This window comes from Microcebus murinus, chromosome 26 (genome assembly GCF_040939455.1).
Source record: "Microcebus murinus isolate Inina chromosome 26, M.murinus_Inina_mat1.0, whole genome shotgun sequence".
In the NCBI taxonomy this organism is placed as follows: Eukaryota; Metazoa; Chordata; class Mammalia; order Primates; family Cheirogaleidae; genus Microcebus; species Microcebus murinus.
In genome coordinates, this window is record NC_134129.1 from 15997 (window position 1) to 33174 (window position 17178).

Sequence of the window (17178 nt, forward strand, 5' to 3'; positions counted from 1 at the left end):
AGGGGGGAGGCTGGGAGAGGGCAACGTACCCGACCTTAACATTGGTACCCCCACAATACGCTGGAGGTATACAACATGAGAGGTAAATGAATAAGAACACAGGGGGGAGGGGGGCACGGGCAACACATGTCACCTGAATACTTGTACTCCCATCATCTGCTTGAAAAGAGAGAGAAAAGAAAATGCAATAATAGAGGCCGGGCGCGGTGGCTCACGCCTGTAATCCTAGCTCTTGGGAGGCCGAGGCGGGTGGATTGCTCAAGGTCAGGAGTTCAAAACCAGCCTGAGCAAGAGCGAGACCCCGTCTCTACTATAAATAGAAAGAAATTGATTGGCCAACTGATATATATATATATATAAAAAAAAATTAGCCGGGCATAGTGGCGCATGCCTGTAGTCCCAGCTACTCGGGAGGCTGAGGCAGAAGGATCACTCGAGCCCAGGAGTTTGAGGTTGCTGTGAGCTAGGGTGACGCCACGGCACTCACTCTAGCCTGGACAACAAAGTGAGACTCTGTCTCAAAAAAAAAAAAAAAAAAGAAAAAAAAAAAAAAGAAAATGCAATAATAGAGGTAAGAGACACTTTTTAAAAATAATGAATCCGAAGAGAAAGTAAAAGGAGGCCTGTGGAGCAGGTCTGGGTGTGACTCCGGATCCCCCAACATCAGGTGCCACCACCAAAGATTCCTACGTGGAGCCCGTAGAACCCCAAAAGCAACGGGACGAGTTCTGGTCACATACTCCCTCAAAATGACATCCTGGCCTTCTTCTGGAACTCCCTCCCCTCTCAGACTCTCAAGGTTTCCTCCAGCGTGTCGGTTCCCACAGAGCAGACCTTTGGTCTGAGACCTGACAGTCCAGATGCCACGCGTGCTGCCGCGTGGCGGCGGTGTCACGGCTTGGGACAAGAGGAGGCCCCACGGTGCGGGCTGGGGCGCCAGGCACAGCGGCGGGCGCTGAGGGTGGGGGTGACCCCCACCCCGGGCCGCCGCCGCGCTCCCAGAAAGGGGACAGAACGAGAGGCAAAAAAAAAAAAAAAGCCGCCGCCTAGGGCACCCGTGATTCCCGGGCGGTCTCCCATCCAAGTACTAACGAGGCCCGACCCTGCTTAGCTTCCGAGACCAGAGGAGATGGGGGGCGTTCAGGGTGGTGTGGCCCTAGACGGCGGAGGGCGCCCCTGCCCCGCTCAAGAAGCCGAGCCTCTCTGCGCTTCCCCGCCGCCGCCTCCCGCCCCAGGCCCCGCGCCGGGCCGGGCCTGTTGAGTTCGCCGGCGGCCGGGTCCGGCGGGCTCCGAGGGACCGGGGTGATGGGCGGGGCGGGGCGGGGCGGGGGGCTGTCTCTCTCTACACACACACACACTCACACTCACTCACACTCACACAAGATGCGCCTCCACGGCTGGACTCGCCAAGGTGGAGACCTTCCAGCCCCCCTCCTCTCCCCGCCTGGCCTCCTTCACCTACCCGCCGCCCACCCCCAGCGCGTCGCCGCCGCTGACTGCGCACGCCCCGGCGCTCGCCCTCTGACCCCAGCCAGGGGCCGCCCTCCCCCACAACCGCTTTCAGCTGTGCCCCCCTCCCCCCGCCCTGTGGGTGGGCTGCCGCCTATTCCCCCGGGCCAGGGCTGGGGCACAGCGCAAGGGGGAGGGGAGCGAGTGTATGGGGCATCTCTCTCTGGGGATGTGTCCCATGGGTGGGGTGGGGTGGGGTGGCGTGGTTTGTGGGGCGCTGAAGAAATCAGTCCCCTCCATCTCCCACCTCTGGAAAACGCCCAAGCCCTTGGAGAACTGCCGGCACCGCTACCGTGGGGGCCGGGACCCTCCTCTGTGTCCTCCTGTGGCCCAGTCCAAGGGGCCTGGGCCTGGCCGGGGCTGCATTGGACCCCGACCACCCTGGCGTGTGGACTCGCCAAAAATCGGCCATTAGATATTGGATTCCAGCTTCCTTGAGGTCATTTCACTAATGAGTGCACCGGAAAGAGTTTCCTAATCCATCTGTGAGGGTGGCAACTGAAAGAGAATTTGAAAGCTGACAGAATAGGCGAGGGAAGGCATAGGAGATTTCCACACCCAGCAAGGAAGCCTTTCCCGAAATGGAAGAAAGAAACGAGCAAACAGAGACACCGGTAGCCCGCCCGGATCAGAGTCTGCCCCCGAGAGAAAGCACCCTGACCAGGTTCACCCGTGGGTGGGTGGCGAGCTAGCGGCATTCAGAAGAGCGAGGCCCGCAGTCTGTGCGGAAGACACCTGCACTCGGGTGTGTGTGGCGGCGCGATTCCCAAGCAGCTCCAGATGTTAAACCAAGGAGAAGCCAGGGAGTTCCCAACGCCCCAGGTGTCCTCAGCCCACGACTGGCTGCTGTGGGAATGCGAAGCCCGGCTCCTTGTCTCAGAGCGGGGTTCCCAGGAGGATCAGGCTGAAGCTGGGACTTGGCCGCAAAGTGTCCCCTCGCATGGCCACCCCCTTCCCCTTCCTGCTCCTCTACTCCTGGTGCCCCTCCATCCAGGGGCCAGACCTTAAAGAGTCACCGCAAGAGAATCCTGGTCCCAAAGGAGCCTTCTGGGGGACCGGTGCTGAGAGAGGTTGTGGGCATGTCCCGCTGGGGCTCTGCCCGACCCAGGGCTGAGAGACGCAACCTCCCAGCTCTGGGTCCCTGCAGGAAGTGTTGGCAAGCACAGGGCCAGTCCTCCAAAGGCCCAGGTACAGGGAGCCCAGGCCAAGCAGCCTGTGGAAGAAGCCACTTGCCGTGCCACCCCGGGAACAGGACTGCAGGCCCCGGCCCTTCCCACCTCCTCCTCCTCCTCTTCCCCCCCACCCCCCGCCCCCACCCCTCCACCGACATGGCACAGGGCTCAGAGACACCTCAGACCCTTGCTACCCAAAGTGCAAAGGGCATCGGTTGCTCCTCCAAACCCCCCGCCCAGCAGACCACGTTGTCCAGCCAGCCCCCGGGCCTCCCTGGGGTGCCCAGCACAAAAGTGCAGACACCCACCGGACCCTCAGTCTCAGTTTTCGGATGTTTTTGCCACTCTAAGGACCCGCAGGCCAGCTGGGCCTTCGGGCAGGACAGAGAGCCCCGGAATCCGACGTGGAGAGCTGCGTGTACGTCCCCATCAGGAGGCGGTCCCCACCTCCGGGGCTCTCCCCTTGCGGGGAGCAGCAGCCCCAGGGCCTCAGGCAAGACACCAGGCTGGGCCCCCCCACGGCACAGCGGGGGGGGGAGGGGGCACAGCGGGGGGGGGGGGGGGCACGTTCCCCGCACAAGCGCCTTAGGGACGGCTGCTGGAGACTGCTGCGGCCACCCTGCTGCCGGGTTTCTGGAGGGCTTCCTGGAAGCAGCGTCCACACCAAGCCCTTGGAAGGCCCAGGCGACGGAGGAGCCAGCCGGTCAGGCAGGGGCCGAGGACGGTGAGAGGCCGGGCGGGAAGGAGCATGTCAGGCAGGGGCAGAGGACGGTGACAGGCCGGGCGGGAAGGAGCCGGTCAGGCGGGGGCCCAGGACAGTGACGGGCCTGGCCGGGGAGGAGCGAGTCAGGCAGGGGCAGAGGAGACGGGCTGGGTAAGGGTTAGGGTTACAGTTAGGGCACAATTCACAATCGCAAAGATGTGGAAGCGACCCGAGTGCCCATCCATCCAGGAGTGCATTAATAAAATGTGGCGCGTGGACACCACGGAGTGCCATTCGGCTGTGAGGAGCAGCGGTGAGAGGGCACCTCTCGTGTTCTCCTGGCCAGAGCTGGAACCCGTTCCAGTAAGCCAAGTATCCCAAGAATGGACACACGAGCACCACGTGAGCGCGCTCACCGGCAAATTGGTACGAACGGATGGACACCTAAGTGGACAGAGAGGAATCCCCTTCCTCGGGTGGGTGTCGGGCGGGTGGGGGGAGGGGATGGGCATACACATCCATTAGGAATGGGGTGGGTGCGCACCGACTGGGGCATGGGCGCACTTGAAGCTAATGACCCGAGGGGGGAGGCTGGGAGAGGGCAACGTACCCGACCTTAACATTGGTACCCCCACAATACGCTGGAGGTATACAACATGAGAGGTAAATGAATAAGAACACAGGGGGGAGGGGGGCACGGGCAACACATGTCACCTGAATACTTGTACTCCCATCATCTGCTTGAAAAGAGAGAGAAAAGAAAATGCAATAATAGAGGCCGGGCGCGGTGGCTCACGCCTGTAATCCTAGCTCTTGGGAGGCCGAGGCGGGTGGATTGCTCAAGGTCAGGAGTTCAAAACCAGCCTGAGCAAGAGCGAGACCCCGTCTCTACTATAAATAGAAAGAAATTGATTGGCCAACTGATATATATATATATATAAAAAAAAATTAGCCGGGCATAGTGGCGCATGCCTGTAGTCCCAGCTACTCGGGAGGCTGAGGCAGAAGGATCACTCGAGCCCAGGAGTTTGAGGTTGCTGTGAGCTAGGGTGACGCCACGGCACTCACTCTAGCCTGGACAACAAAGTGAGACTCTGTCTCAAAAAAAAAAAAAAAAAAGAAAAAAAAAAAAAAGAAAATGCAATAATAGAGGTAAGAGACACTTTTTAAAAATAATGAATCCGAAGAGAAAAGTAAAAGGAGGCCTGTGGAGCAGGTCTGGGTGTGACTCCGGATCCCCCAACATCAGGTGCCACCACCAAAGATTCCTACGTGGAGCCCGTAGAACCCCAAAAGCAACGGGACGAGTTCTGGTCACATACTCCCTCAAAATGACATCCTGGCCTTCTTCTGGAACTCCCTCCCCTCTCAGACTCTCAAGGTTTCCTCCAGCGTGTCGGTTCCCACAGAGCAGACCTTTGGTCTGAGACCTGACAGTCCAGATGCCACGCGTGCTGCCGCGTGGCGGCGGTGTCGCGGCTTGGGACAAGAGGAGGCCCCACGGTGCGGGCTGGGGCGCCAGGCACAGCGGCGGGCGCTGAGGGTGGGGGTGACCCCCACCCCGGGCCGCCGCCGCGCTCCCAGAAAGGGGACAGAACGAGAGGCAAAAAAAAAAAAAAAGCCGCCGCCTAGGGCACCCGTGATTCCCGGGCGGTCTCCCATCCAAGTACTAACGAGGCCCGACCCTGCTTAGCTTCCGAGACCAGAGGAGATGGGGGGCGTTCAGGGTGGTGTGGCCCTAGACGGCGGAGGGCGCCCCTGCCCCGCTCAAGAAGCCGAGCCTCTCTGCGCTTCCCCGCCGCCGCCTCCCGCCCCAGGCCCCGCGCCGGGCCGGGCCTGTTGAGTTCGCCGGCGGCCGGGTCCGGCGGGCTCCGAGGGACCGGGGTGATGGGCGGGGCGGGGCGGGGCGGGGGGCTGTCTCTCTCTACACACACACACACTCACACTCACTCACACTCACACAAGATGCGCCTCCACGGCTGGACTCGCCAAGGTGGAGACCTTCCAGCCCCCCTCCTCTCCCCGCCTGGCCTCCTTCACCTACCCGCCGCCCACCCCCAGCGCGTCGCCGCCGCTGACTGCGCACGCGCCCGGCGCTCGCCCTCTGACCCCAGCCAGGGGCCGCCCTCCCCCACAACCGCTTTCAGCTGTGCCCCCCTCCCCCCGCCCTGTGGGTGGGCTGCCGCCTATTCCCCCGGGCCAGGGCTGGGGCACAGCGCAAGGGGGAGGGGAGCGAGTGTATGGGGCATCTCTCTCTGGGGATGTGTCCCATGGGTGGGGTGGGGTGGGGTGGGGTGGCGTGGTTTGTGGGGCGCTGAAGAAATCAGTCCCCTCCATCTCCCACCTCTGGAAAACGCCCAAGCCCTTGGAGAACTGCCGGCACCGCTACCGTGGGGGCCGGGACCCTCCTCTGTGTCCTCCTGTGGCCCAGTCCAAGGGGCCTGGGCCTGGCCGGGGCTGCATTGGACCCCGACCACCCTGGCGTGTGGACTCGCTAAAAATCGGCGATTAGATATTGGATTCCAGCTTCCTTGAGGTCATTTCACTAATGAGTGCACCGGAAAGAGTTTCCTAATCCATCTGTGAGGGTGGCAACTGAAAGAGAATTTGAAAGCTGACAGAATAGGCGAGGGAAGGCATAGGAGATTTCCACACCCAGCAAGGAAGCCTTTCCCGAAATGGAAGAAAGAAACGAGCAAACAGAGACACCGGTAGCCCGCCCGGATCAGAGTCTGCCCCCGAGAGAAAGCACCCTGACCAGGTTCACCCGTGGGTGGGTGGCGAGCTAGCGGCATTCAGAAGAGCGAGGCCCGCAGTCTGTGCGGAAGACACCTGCACTCGGGTGTGTGTGGCGGCGCGATTCCCAAGCAGCTCCAGATGTTAAACCAAGGAGAAGCCAGGGAGTTCCCAACGCCCCAGGTGTCCTCAGCCCACGACTGGCTGCTGTGGGAATGCGAAGCCCGGCTCCTTGTCTCAGAGCGGGGTTCCCAGGAGGATCAGGCTGAAGCTGGGACTTGGCCGCAAAGTGTCCCCTCGCATGGCCACCCCCTTCCCCTTCCTGCTCCTCTACTCCTGGTGCCCCTCCATCCAGGGGCCAGACCTTAAAGAGTCACCGCAAGAGAATCCTGGTCCCAAAGGAGCCTTCTGGGGGACCGGTGCTGAGAGAGGTTGTGGGCATGTCCCGCTGGGGCTCTGCCCGACCCAGGGCTGAGAGACGCAACCTCCCAGCTCTGGGTCCCTGCAGGAAGTGTTGGCAAGCACAGGGCCAGTCCTCCAAAGGCCCAGGTACAGGGAGCCCAGGCCAAGCAGCCTGTGGAAGAAGCCACTTGCCGTGCCACCCCGGGAACAGGACTGCAGGCCCCGGCCCTTCCCACCTCCTCCTCCTCCTCTTCCCCCCCACCCCCCGCCCCCACCCCTCCACCGACATGGCACAGGGCTCAGAGACACCTCAGACCCTTGCTACCCAAAGTGCAAAGGGCATCGGTTGCTCCTCCAACCCCCCCGCCCAGCAGACCACGTTGTCCAGCCAGCCCCCGGGCCTCCCTGGGGTGCCCAGCACAAAAGTGCAGACACCCACCGGACCCTCAGTCTCAGTTTTCGGATGTTTTTGCCACTCTAAGGACCCGCAGGCCAGCTGGGCCTTCGGGCAGGACAGAGAGCCCCGGAATCCGACGTGGAGAGCTGCGTGTACGTCCCCATCAGGAGGCGGTCCCCACCTCCGGGGCTCTCCCCTTGCGGGGAGCGGCAGCCCCAGGGCCTCAGGCAAGACACCAGGCTGGGCCCCCCCACGGCACAGCGGGGGGGGGAGGGGGCACAGCGGGGGGGGGGGCACGTTCCCCGCACAAGCGCCTTAGGGACGGCTGCTGGAGACTGCTGCGGCCACCCTGCTGCCGGGTTTCTGGAGGGCTTCCTGGAAGCAGCGTCCACACCAAGCCCTTGGAAGGCCCAGGCGACGGAGGAGCCAGCCGGTCAGGCAGGGGCCGAGGACGGTGAGAGGCCGGGCGGGAAGGAGCATGTCAGGCAGGGGCAGAGGACGGTGACAGGCCGGGCGGGAAGGAGCCGGTCAGGCGGGGGCCCAGGACAGTGACGGGCCTGGCCGGGGAGGAGCGAGTCAGGCAGGGGCAGAGGAGACGGGCTGGGTAAGGGTTAGGGTTACAGTTAGGGCACAATTCACAATCGCAAAGATGTGGAAGCGACCCGAGTGCCCATCCATCCAGGAGTGCATTAATAAAATGTGGCGCGTGGACACCACGGAGTGCCATTCGGCTGTGAGGAGCAGCGGTGAGAGGGCACCTCTCGTGTTCTCCTGGCCAGAGCTGGAACCCGTTCCAGTAAGCCAAGTATCCCAAGAATGGACACACGAGCACCACGTGAGCGCGCTCACCGGCAAATTGGTACGAACGGATGGACACCTAAGTGGACAGAGAGGAATCCCCTTCCTCGGGTGGGTGTCGGGCGGGTGGGGGGAGGGGATGGGCATACACATCCATTAGGAATGGGGTGGGTGCGCACCGACTGGGGCATGGGCGCACTTGAAGCTAATGACCCGAGGGGGGAGGCTGGGAGAGGGCAACGTACCCGACCTTAACATTGGTACCCCCACAATACGCTGGAGGTATACAACATGAGAGGTAAATGAATAAGAACACAGGGGGGAGGGGGGCACGGGCAACACATGTCACCTGAATACTTGTACTCCCATCATCTGCTTGAAAAGAGAGAGAAAAGAAAATGCAATAATAGAGGCCGGGCGCGGTGGCTCACGCCTGTAATCCTAGCTCTTGGGAGGCCGAGGCGGGTGGATTGCTCAAGGTCAGGAGTTCAAAACCAGCCTGAGCAAGAGCGAGACCCCGTCTCTACTATAAATAGAAAGAAATTGATTGGCCAACTGATATATATATATATATAAAAAAAAATTAGCCGGGCATAGTGGCGCATGCCTGTAGTCCCAGCTACTCGGGAGGCTGAGGCAGAAGGATCACTCGAGCCCAGGAGTTTGAGGTTGCTGTGAGCTAGGGTGACGCCACGGCACTCACTCTAGCCTGGACAACAAAGTGAGACTCTGTCTCAAAAAAAAAAAAAAAAAAAGAAAAAAAAAAAAAAGAAAATGCAATAATAGAGGTAAGAGACACTTTTTAAAAATAATGAATCCGAAGAGAAAAGTAAAAGGAGGCCTGTGGAGCAGGTCTGGGTGTGACTCCGGATCCCCCAACATCAGGTGCCACCACCAAAGATTCCTACGTGGAGCCCGTAGAACCCCAAAAGCAACGGGACGAGTTCTGGTCACATACTCCCTCAAAATGACATCCTGGCCTTCTTCTGGAACTCCCTCCCCTCTCAGACTCTCAAGGTTTCCTCCAGCGTGTCGGTTCCCACAGAGCAGACCTTTGGTCTGAGACCTGACAGTCCAGATGCCACGCGTGCTGCCGCGTGGCGGCGGTGTCGCGGCTTGGGACAAGAGGAGGCCCCACGGTGCGGGCTGGGGCGCCAGGCACAGCGGCGGGCGCTGAGGGTGGGGGTGACCCCCACCCCGGGCCGCCGCCGCGCTCCCAGAAAGGGGACAGAACGAGAGGCAAAAAAAAAAAAAAAGCCGCCGCCTAGGGCACCCGTGATTCCCGGGCGGTCTCCCATCCAAGTACTAACGAGGCCCGACCCTGCTTAGCTTCCGAGACCAGAGGAGATGGGGGGCGTTCAGGGTGGTGTGGCCCTAGACGGCGGAGGGCGCCCCTGCCCCGCTCAAGAAGCCGAGCCTCTCTGCGCTTCCCCGCCGCCGCCTCCCGCCCCAGGCCCCGCGCCGGGCCGGGCCTGTTGAGTTCGCCGGCGGCCGGGTCCGGCGGGCTCCGAGGGACCGGGGTGATGGGCGGGGCGGGGCGGGGCGGGGGGCTGTCTCTCTCTACACACACACACACTCACACTCACTCACACTCACACAAGATGCGCCTCCACGGCTGGACTCGCCAAGGTGGAGACCTTCCAGCCCCCCTCCTCTCCCCGCCTGGCCTCCTTCACCTACCCGCCGCCCACCCCCAGCGCGTCGCCGCCGCTGACTGCGCACGCGCCCGGCGCTCGCCCTCTGACCCCAGCCAGGGGCCGCCCTCCCCCACAACCGCTTTCAGCTGTGCCCCCCTCCCCCCGCCCTGTGGGTGGGCTGCCGCCTATTCCCCCGGGCCAGGGCTGGGGCACAGCGCAAGGGGGAGGGGAGCGAGTGTATGGGGCATCTCTCTCTGGGGATGTGTCCCATGGGTGGGGTGGGGTGGGGTGGGGTGGCGTGGTTTGTGGGGCGCTGAAGAAATCAGTCCCCTCCATCTCCCACCTCTGGAAAACGCCCAAGCCCTTGGAGAACTGCCGGCACCGCTACCGTGGGGGCCGGGACCCTCCTCTGTGTCCTCCTGTGGCCCAGTCCAAGGGGCCTGGGCCTGGCCGGGGCTGCATTGGACCCCGACCACCCTGGCGTGTGGACTCGCCAAAAATCGGCCATTAGATATTGGATTCCAGCTTCCTTGAGGTCATTTCACTAATGAGTGCACCGGAAAGAGTTTCCTAATCCATCTGTGAGGGTGGCAACTGAAAGAGAATTTGAAAGCTGACAGAATAGGCGAGGGAAGGCATAGGAGATTTCCACACCCAGCAAGGAAGCCTTTCCCGAAATGGAAGAAAGAAACGAGCAAACAGAGACACCGGTAGCCCGCCCGGATCAGAGTCTGCCCCCGAGAGAAAGCACCCTGACCAGGTTCACCCGTGGGTGGGTGGCGAGCTAGCGGCATTCAGAAGAGCGAGGCCCGCAGTCTGTGCGGAAGACACCTGCACTCGGGTGTGTGTGGCGGCGCGATTCCCAAGCAGCTCCAGATGTTAAACCAAGGAGAAGCCAGGGAGTTCCCAACGCCCCAGGTGTCCTCAGCCCACGACTGGCTGCTGTGGGAATGCGAAGCCCGGCTCCTTGTCTCAGAGCGGGGTTCCCAGGAGGATCAGGCTGAAGCTGGGACTTGGCCGCAAAGTGTCCCCTCGCATGGCCACCCCCTTCCCCTTCCTGCTCCTCTACTCCTGGTGCCCCTCCATCCAGGGGCCAGACCTTAAAGAGTCACCGCAAGAGAATCCTGGTCCCAAAGGAGCCTTCTGGGGGACCGGTGCTGAGAGAGGTTGTGGGCATGTCCCGCTGGGGCTCTGCCCGACCCAGGGCTGAGAGACGCAACCTCCCAGCTCTGGGTCCCTGCAGGAAGTGTTGGCAAGCACAGGGCCAGTCCTCCAAAGGCCCAGGTACAGGGAGCCCAGGCCAAGCAGCCTGTGGAAGAAGCCACTTGCCGTGCCACCCCGGGAACAGGACTGCAGGCCCCGGCCCTTCCCACCTCCTCCTCCTCCTCTTCCCCCCCACCCCCCGCCCCCACCCCTCCACCGACATGGCACAGGGCTCAGAGACACCTCAGACCCTTGCTACCCAAAGTGCAAAGGGCATCGGTTGCTCCTCCAAACCCCCCGCCCAGCAGACCACGTTGTCCAGCCAGCCCCCGGGCCTCCCTGGGGTGCCCAGCACAAAAGTGCAGACACCCACCGGACCCTCAGTCTCAGTTTTCGGATGTTTTTGCCACTCTAAGGACCCGCAGGCCAGCTGGGCCTTCGGGCAGGACAGAGAGCCCCGGAATCCGACGTGGAGAGCTGCGTGTACGTCCCCATCAGGAGGCGGTCCCCACCTCCGGGGCTCTCCCCTTGCGGGGAGCAGCAGCCCCAGGGCCTCAGGCAAGACACCAGGCTGGGCCCCCCCACGGCACAGCGGGGGGGGGAGGGGGCACAGCGGGGGGGGGGGGGGGCACGTTCCCCGCACAAGCGCCTTAGGGACGGCTGCTGGAGACTGCTGCGGCCACCCTGCTGCCGGGTTTCTGGAGGGCTTCCTGGAAGCAGCGTCCACACCAAGCCCTTGGAAGGCCCAGGCGACGGAGGAGCCAGCCGGTCAGGCAGGGGCCGAGGACGGTGAGAGGCCGGGCGGGAAGGAGCATGTCAGGCAGGGGCAGAGGACGGTGACAGGCCGGGCGGGAAGGAGCCGGTCAGGCGGGGGCCCAGGACAGTGACGGGCCTGGCCGGGGAGGAGCGAGTCAGGCAGGGGCAGAGGAGACGGGCTGGGTAAGGGTTAGGGTTACAGTTAGGGCACAATTCACAATCGCAAAGATGTGGAAGCGACCCGAGTGCCCATCCATCCAGGAGTGCATTAATAAAATGTGGCGCGTGGACACCACGGAGTGCCATTCGGCTGTGAGGAGCAGCGGTGAGAGGGCACCTCTCGTGTTCTCCTGGCCAGAGCTGGAACCCGTTCCAGTAAGCCAAGTATCCCAAGAATGGACACACGAGCACCACGTGAGCGCGCTCACCGGCAAATTGGTACGAACGGATGGACACCTAAGTGGACAGAGAGGAATCCCCTTCCTCGGGTGGGTGTCGGGCGGGTGGGGGGAGGGGATGGGCATACACATCCATTAGGAATGGGGTGGGTGCGCACCGACTGGGGCATGGGCGCACTTGAAGCTAATGACCCGAGGGGGGAGGCTGGGAGAGGGCAACGTACCCGACCTTAACATTGGTACCCCCACAATACGCTGGAGGTATACAACATGAGAGGTAAATGAATAAGAACACAGGGGGGAGGGGGGCACGGGCAACACATGTCACCTGAATACTTGTACTCCCATCATCTGCTTGAAAAGAGAGAGAAAAGAAAATGCAATAATAGAGGCCGGGCGCGGTGGCTCACGCCTGTAATCCTAGCTCTTGGGAGGCCGAGGCGGGTGGATTGCTCAAGGTCAGGAGTTCAAAACCAGCCTGAGCAAGAGCGAGACCCCGTCTCTACTATAAATAGAAAGAAATTGATTGGCCAACTGATATATATATATATATAAAAAAAAATTAGCCGGGCATAGTGGCGCATGCCTGTAGTCCCAGCTACTCGGGAGGCTGAGGCAGAAGGATCACTCGAGCCCAGGAGTTTGAGGTTGCTGTGAGCTAGGGTGACGCCACGGCACTCACTCTAGCCTGGACAACAAAGTGAGACTCTGTCTCAAAAAAAAAAAAAAAAAAGAAAAAAAAAAAAAAGAAAATGCAATAATAGAGGTAAGAGACACTTTTTAAAAATAATGAATCCGAAGAGAAAAGTAAAAGGAGGCCTGTGGAGCAGGTCTGGGTGTGACTCCGGATCCCCCAACATCAGGTGCCACCACCAAAGATTCCTACGTGGAGCCCGTAGAACCCCAAAAGCAACGGGACGAGTTCTGGTCACATACTCCCTCAAAATGACATCCTGGCCTTCTTCTGGAACTCCCTCCCCTCTCAGACTCTCAAGGTTTCCTCCAGCGTGTCGGTTCCCACAGAGCAGACCTTTGGTCTGAGACCTGACAGTCCAGATGCCACGCGTGCTGCCGCGTGGCGGCGGTGTCGCGGCTTGGGACAAGAGGAGGCCCCACGGTGCGGGCTGGGGCGCCAGGCACAGCGGCGGGCGCTGAGGGTGGGGGTGACCCCCACCCCGGGCCGCCGCCGCGCTCCCAGAAAGGGGACAGAACGAGAGGCAAAAAAAAAAAAAAAGCCGCCGCCTAGGGCACCCGTGATTCCCGGGCGGTCTCCCATCCAAGTACTAACGAGGCCCGACCCTGCTTAGCTTCCGAGACCAGAGGAGATGGGGGGCGTTCAGGGTGGTGTGGCCCTAGACGGCGGAGGGCGCCCCTGCCCCGCTCAAGAAGCCGAGCCTCTCTGCGCTTCCCCGCCGCCGCCTCCCGCCCCAGGCCCCGCGCCGGGCCGGGCCTGTTGAGTTCGCCGGCGGCCGGGTCCGGCGGGCTCCGAGGGACCGGGGTGATGGGCGGGGCGGGGCGGGGCGGGGGGCTGTCTCTCTCTACACACACACACACTCACACTCACTCACACTCACACAAGATGCGCCTCCACGGCTGGACTCGCCAAGGTGGAGACCTTCCAGCCCCCCTCCTCTCCCCGCCTGGCCTCCTTCACCTACCCGCCGCCCACCCCCAGCGCGTCGCCGCCGCTGACTGCGCACGCGCCCGGCGCTCGCCCTCTGACCCCAGCCAGGGGCCGCCCTCCCCCACAACCGCTTTCAGCTGTGCCCCCCTCCCCCCGCCCTGTGGGTGGGCTGCCGCCTATTCCCCCGGGCCAGGGCTGGGGCACAGCGCAAGGGGGAGGGGAGCGAGTGTATGGGGCATCTCTCTCTGGGGATGTGTCCCATGGGTGGGGTGGGGTGGGGTGGGGTGGCGTGGTTTGTGGGGCGCTGAAGAAATCAGTCCCCTCCATCTCCCACCTCTGGAAAACGCCCAAGCCCTTGGAGAACTGCCGGCACCGCTACCGTGGGGGCCGGGACCCTCCTCTGTGTCCTCCTGTGGCCCAGTCCAAGGGGCCTGGGCCTGGCCGGGGCTGCATTGGACCCCGACCACCCTGGCGTGTGGACTCGCTAAAAATCGGCGATTAGATATTGGATTCCAGCTTCCTTGAGGTCATTTCACTAATGAGTGCACCGGAAAGAGTTTCCTAATCCATCTGTGAGGGTGGCAACTGAAAGAGAATTTGAAAGCTGACAGAATAGGCGAGGGAAGGCATAGGAGATTTCCACACCCAGCAAGGAAGCCTTTCCCGAAATGGAAGAAAGAAACGAGCAAACAGAGACACCGGTAGCCCGCCCGGATCAGAGTCTGCCCCCGAGAGAAAGCACCCTGACCAGGTTCACCCGTGGGTGGGTGGCGAGCTAGCGGCATTCAGAAGAGCGAGGCCCGCAGTCTGTGCGGAAGACACCTGCACTCGGGTGTGTGTGGCGGCGCGATTCCCAAGCAGCTCCAGATGTTAAACCAAGGAGAAGCCAGGGAGTTCCCAACGCCCCAGGTGTCCTCAGCCCACGACTGGCTGCTGTGGGAATGCGAAGCCCGGCTCCTTGTCTCAGAGCGGGGTTCCCAGGAGGATCAGGCTGAAGCTGGGACTTGGCCGCAAAGTGTCCCCTCGCATGGCCACCCCCTTCCCCTTCCTGCTCCTCTACTCCTGGTGCCCCTCCATCCAGGGGCCAGACCTTAAAGAGTCACCGCAAGAGAATCCTGGTCCCAAAGGAGCCTTCTGGGGGACCGGTGCTGAGAGAGGTTGTGGGCATGGCCCGCTGGGGCTCTGCCCGACCCAGGGCTGAGAGACGCCACCTCCCAGCTCTGGGTCCCTGCAGGAAGTGTTGGCAAGCACAGGGCCAGTCCTCCAAAGGCCCAGGTACAGGGAGCCCAGGCCAAGCAGCCTGTGGAAGAAGCCACTTGCCGTGCCACCCCGGGAACAGGACTGCAGGCCCCGGCCCTTCCCACCTCCTCCTCCTCCTCTTCCCCCCCACCCCCCGCCCCCACCCCTCCACCGACATGGCACAGGGCTCAGAGACACCTCAGACCCTTGCTACCCAAAGTGCAAAGGGCATCGGTTGCTCCTCCAACCCCCCCGCCCAGCAGACCACGTTGTCCAGCCAGCCCCCGGGCCTCCCTGGGGTGCCCAGCACAAAAGTGCAGACACCCACCGGACCCTCAGTCTCAGTTTTCGGATGTTTTTGCCACTCTAAGGACCCGCAGGCCAGCTGGGCCTTCGGGCAGGACAGAGAGCCCCGGAATCCGACGTGGAGAGCTGCGTGTACGTCCCCATCAGGAGGCGGTCCCCACCTCCGGGGCTCTCCCCTTGCGGGGAGCGGCAGCCCCAGGGCCTCAGGCAAGACACCAGGCTGGGCCCCCCCACGGCACAGCGGGGGGGGGAGGGGGCACAGCGGGGGGGGGGGCACGTTCCCCGCACAAGCGCCTTAGGGACGGCTGCTGGAGACTGCTGCGGCCACCCTGCTGCCGGGTTTCTGGAGGGCTTCCTGGAAGCAGCGTCCACACCAAGCCCTTGGAAGGCCCAGGCGACGGAGGAGCCAGCCGGTCAGGCAGGGGCCGAGGACGGTGAGAGGCCGGGCGGGAAGGAGCATGTCAGGCAGGGGCAGAGGACGGTGACAGGCCGGGCGGGAAGGAGCCGGTCAGGCGGGGGCCCAGGACAGTGACGGGCCTGGCCGGGGAGGAGCGAGTCAGGCAGGGGCAGAGGAGACGGGCTGGGTAAGGGTTAGGGTTACAGTTAGGGCACAATTCACAATCGCAAAGATGTGGAAGCGACCCGAGTGCCCATCCATCCAGGAGTGCATTAATAAAATGTGGCGCGTGGACACCACGGAGTGCCATTCGGCTGTGAGGAGCAGCGGTGAGAGGGCACCTCTCGTGTTCTCCTGGCCAGAGCTGGAACCCGTTCCAGTAAGCCAAGTATCCCAAGAATGGACACACGAGCACCACGTGAGCGCGCTCACCGGCAAATTGGTACGAACGGATGGACACCTAAGTGGACAGAGAGGAATCCCCTTCCTCGGGTGGGTGTCGGGCGGGTGGGGGGAGGGGATGGGCATACACATCCATTAGGAATGGGGTGGGTGCGCACCGACTGGGGCATGGGCGCACTTGAAGCTAATGACCCGAGGGGGGAGGCTGGGAGAGGGCAACGTACCCGACCTTAACATTGGTACCCCCACAATACGCTGGAGGTATACAACATGAGAGGTAAATGAATAAGAACACAGGGGGGAGGGGGGCACGGGCAACACATGTCACCTGAATACTTGTACTCCCATCATCTGCTTGAAAAGAGAGAGAAAAGAAAATGCAATAATAGAGGCCGGGCGCGGTGGCTCACGCCTGTAATCCTAGCTCTTGGGAGGCCGAGGCGGGTGGATTGCTCAAGGTCAGGAGTTCAAAACCAGCCTGAGCAAGAGCGAGACCCCGTCTCTACTATAAATAGAAAGAAATTGATTGGCCAACTGATATATATATATATATAAAAAAAAATTAGCCGGGCATAGTGGCGCATGCCTGTAGTCCCAGCTACTCGGGAGGCTGAGGCAGAAGGATCACTCGAGCCCAGGAGTTTGAGGTTGCTGTGAGCTAGGGTGACGCCACGGCACTCACTCTAGCCTGGACAACAAAGTGAGACTCTGTCTCAAAAAAAAAAAAAAAAAAAGAAAAAAAAAAAAAAGAAAATGCAATAATAGAGGTAAGAGACACTTTTTAAAAATAATGAATCCGAAGAGAAAAGTAAAAGGAGGCCTGTGGAGCAGGTCTGGGTGTGACTCCGGATCCCCCAACATCAGGTGCCACCACCAAAGATTCCTACGTGGAGCCCGTAGAACCCCAAAAGCAACGGGACGAGTTCTGGTCACATACTCCCTCAAAATGACATCCTGGCCTTCTTCTGGAACTCCCTCCCCTCTCAGACTCTCAAGGTTTCCTCCAGCGTGTCGGTTCCCACAGAGCAGACCTTTGGTCTGAGACCTGACAGTCCAGATGCCACGCGTGCTGCCGCGTGGCGGCGGTGTCGCGGCTTGGGACAAGAGGAGGCCCCACGGTGCGGGCTGGGGCGCCAGGCACAGCGGCGGGCGCTGAGGGTGGGGGTGACCCCCACCCCGGGCCGCCGCCGCGCTCCCAGAAAGGGGACAGAACGAGAGGCAAAAAAAAAAAAAAAGCCGCCGCCTAGGGCACCCGTGATTCCCGGGCGGTCTCCCATCCAAGTACTAACGAGGCCCGACCCTGCTTAGCTTCCGAGACCAGAGGAGATGGGGGGCGTTCAGGGTGGTGTGGCCCTAGACGGCGGAGGGCGCCCCTGCCCCGCTCAAGAAGCCGAGCCTCTCTGCGCTTCCCCGCCGCCGCCTCCCGCCCCAGGCCCCGCGCCGGGCCGGGCCTGTTGAGTTCGCCGGCGGCCGGGTCCGGCGGGCTCCGAGGGACCGGG

The 17178-nt window shown here is 62.0% G+C and overlaps 5 pseudogenes; all 5 read right to left on the reverse strand.

Annotated features, from left to right (window-relative positions):
- Positions 1–1043: 1043 nt before the first annotated feature.
- LOC142864799 (uncharacterized) lies at positions 1044–1162 on the reverse strand (annotated as a pseudogene).
- Positions 1163–5009: 3847 nt separating this feature from the next.
- On the reverse strand, positions 5010–5128 carry LOC142864800 (uncharacterized; annotated as a pseudogene).
- Positions 5129–8978: 3850 nt separating this feature from the next.
- Positions 8979–9097, reverse strand: LOC142864801 (uncharacterized; annotated as a pseudogene).
- A 3853-nt stretch (positions 9098–12950) lies between these two features.
- Positions 12951–13069, reverse strand: LOC142864802 (uncharacterized; annotated as a pseudogene).
- Positions 13070–16919: 3850 nt separating this feature from the next.
- On the reverse strand, positions 16920–17038 carry LOC142864803 (uncharacterized; annotated as a pseudogene).
- Positions 17039–17178: the final 140 nt, after the last annotated feature.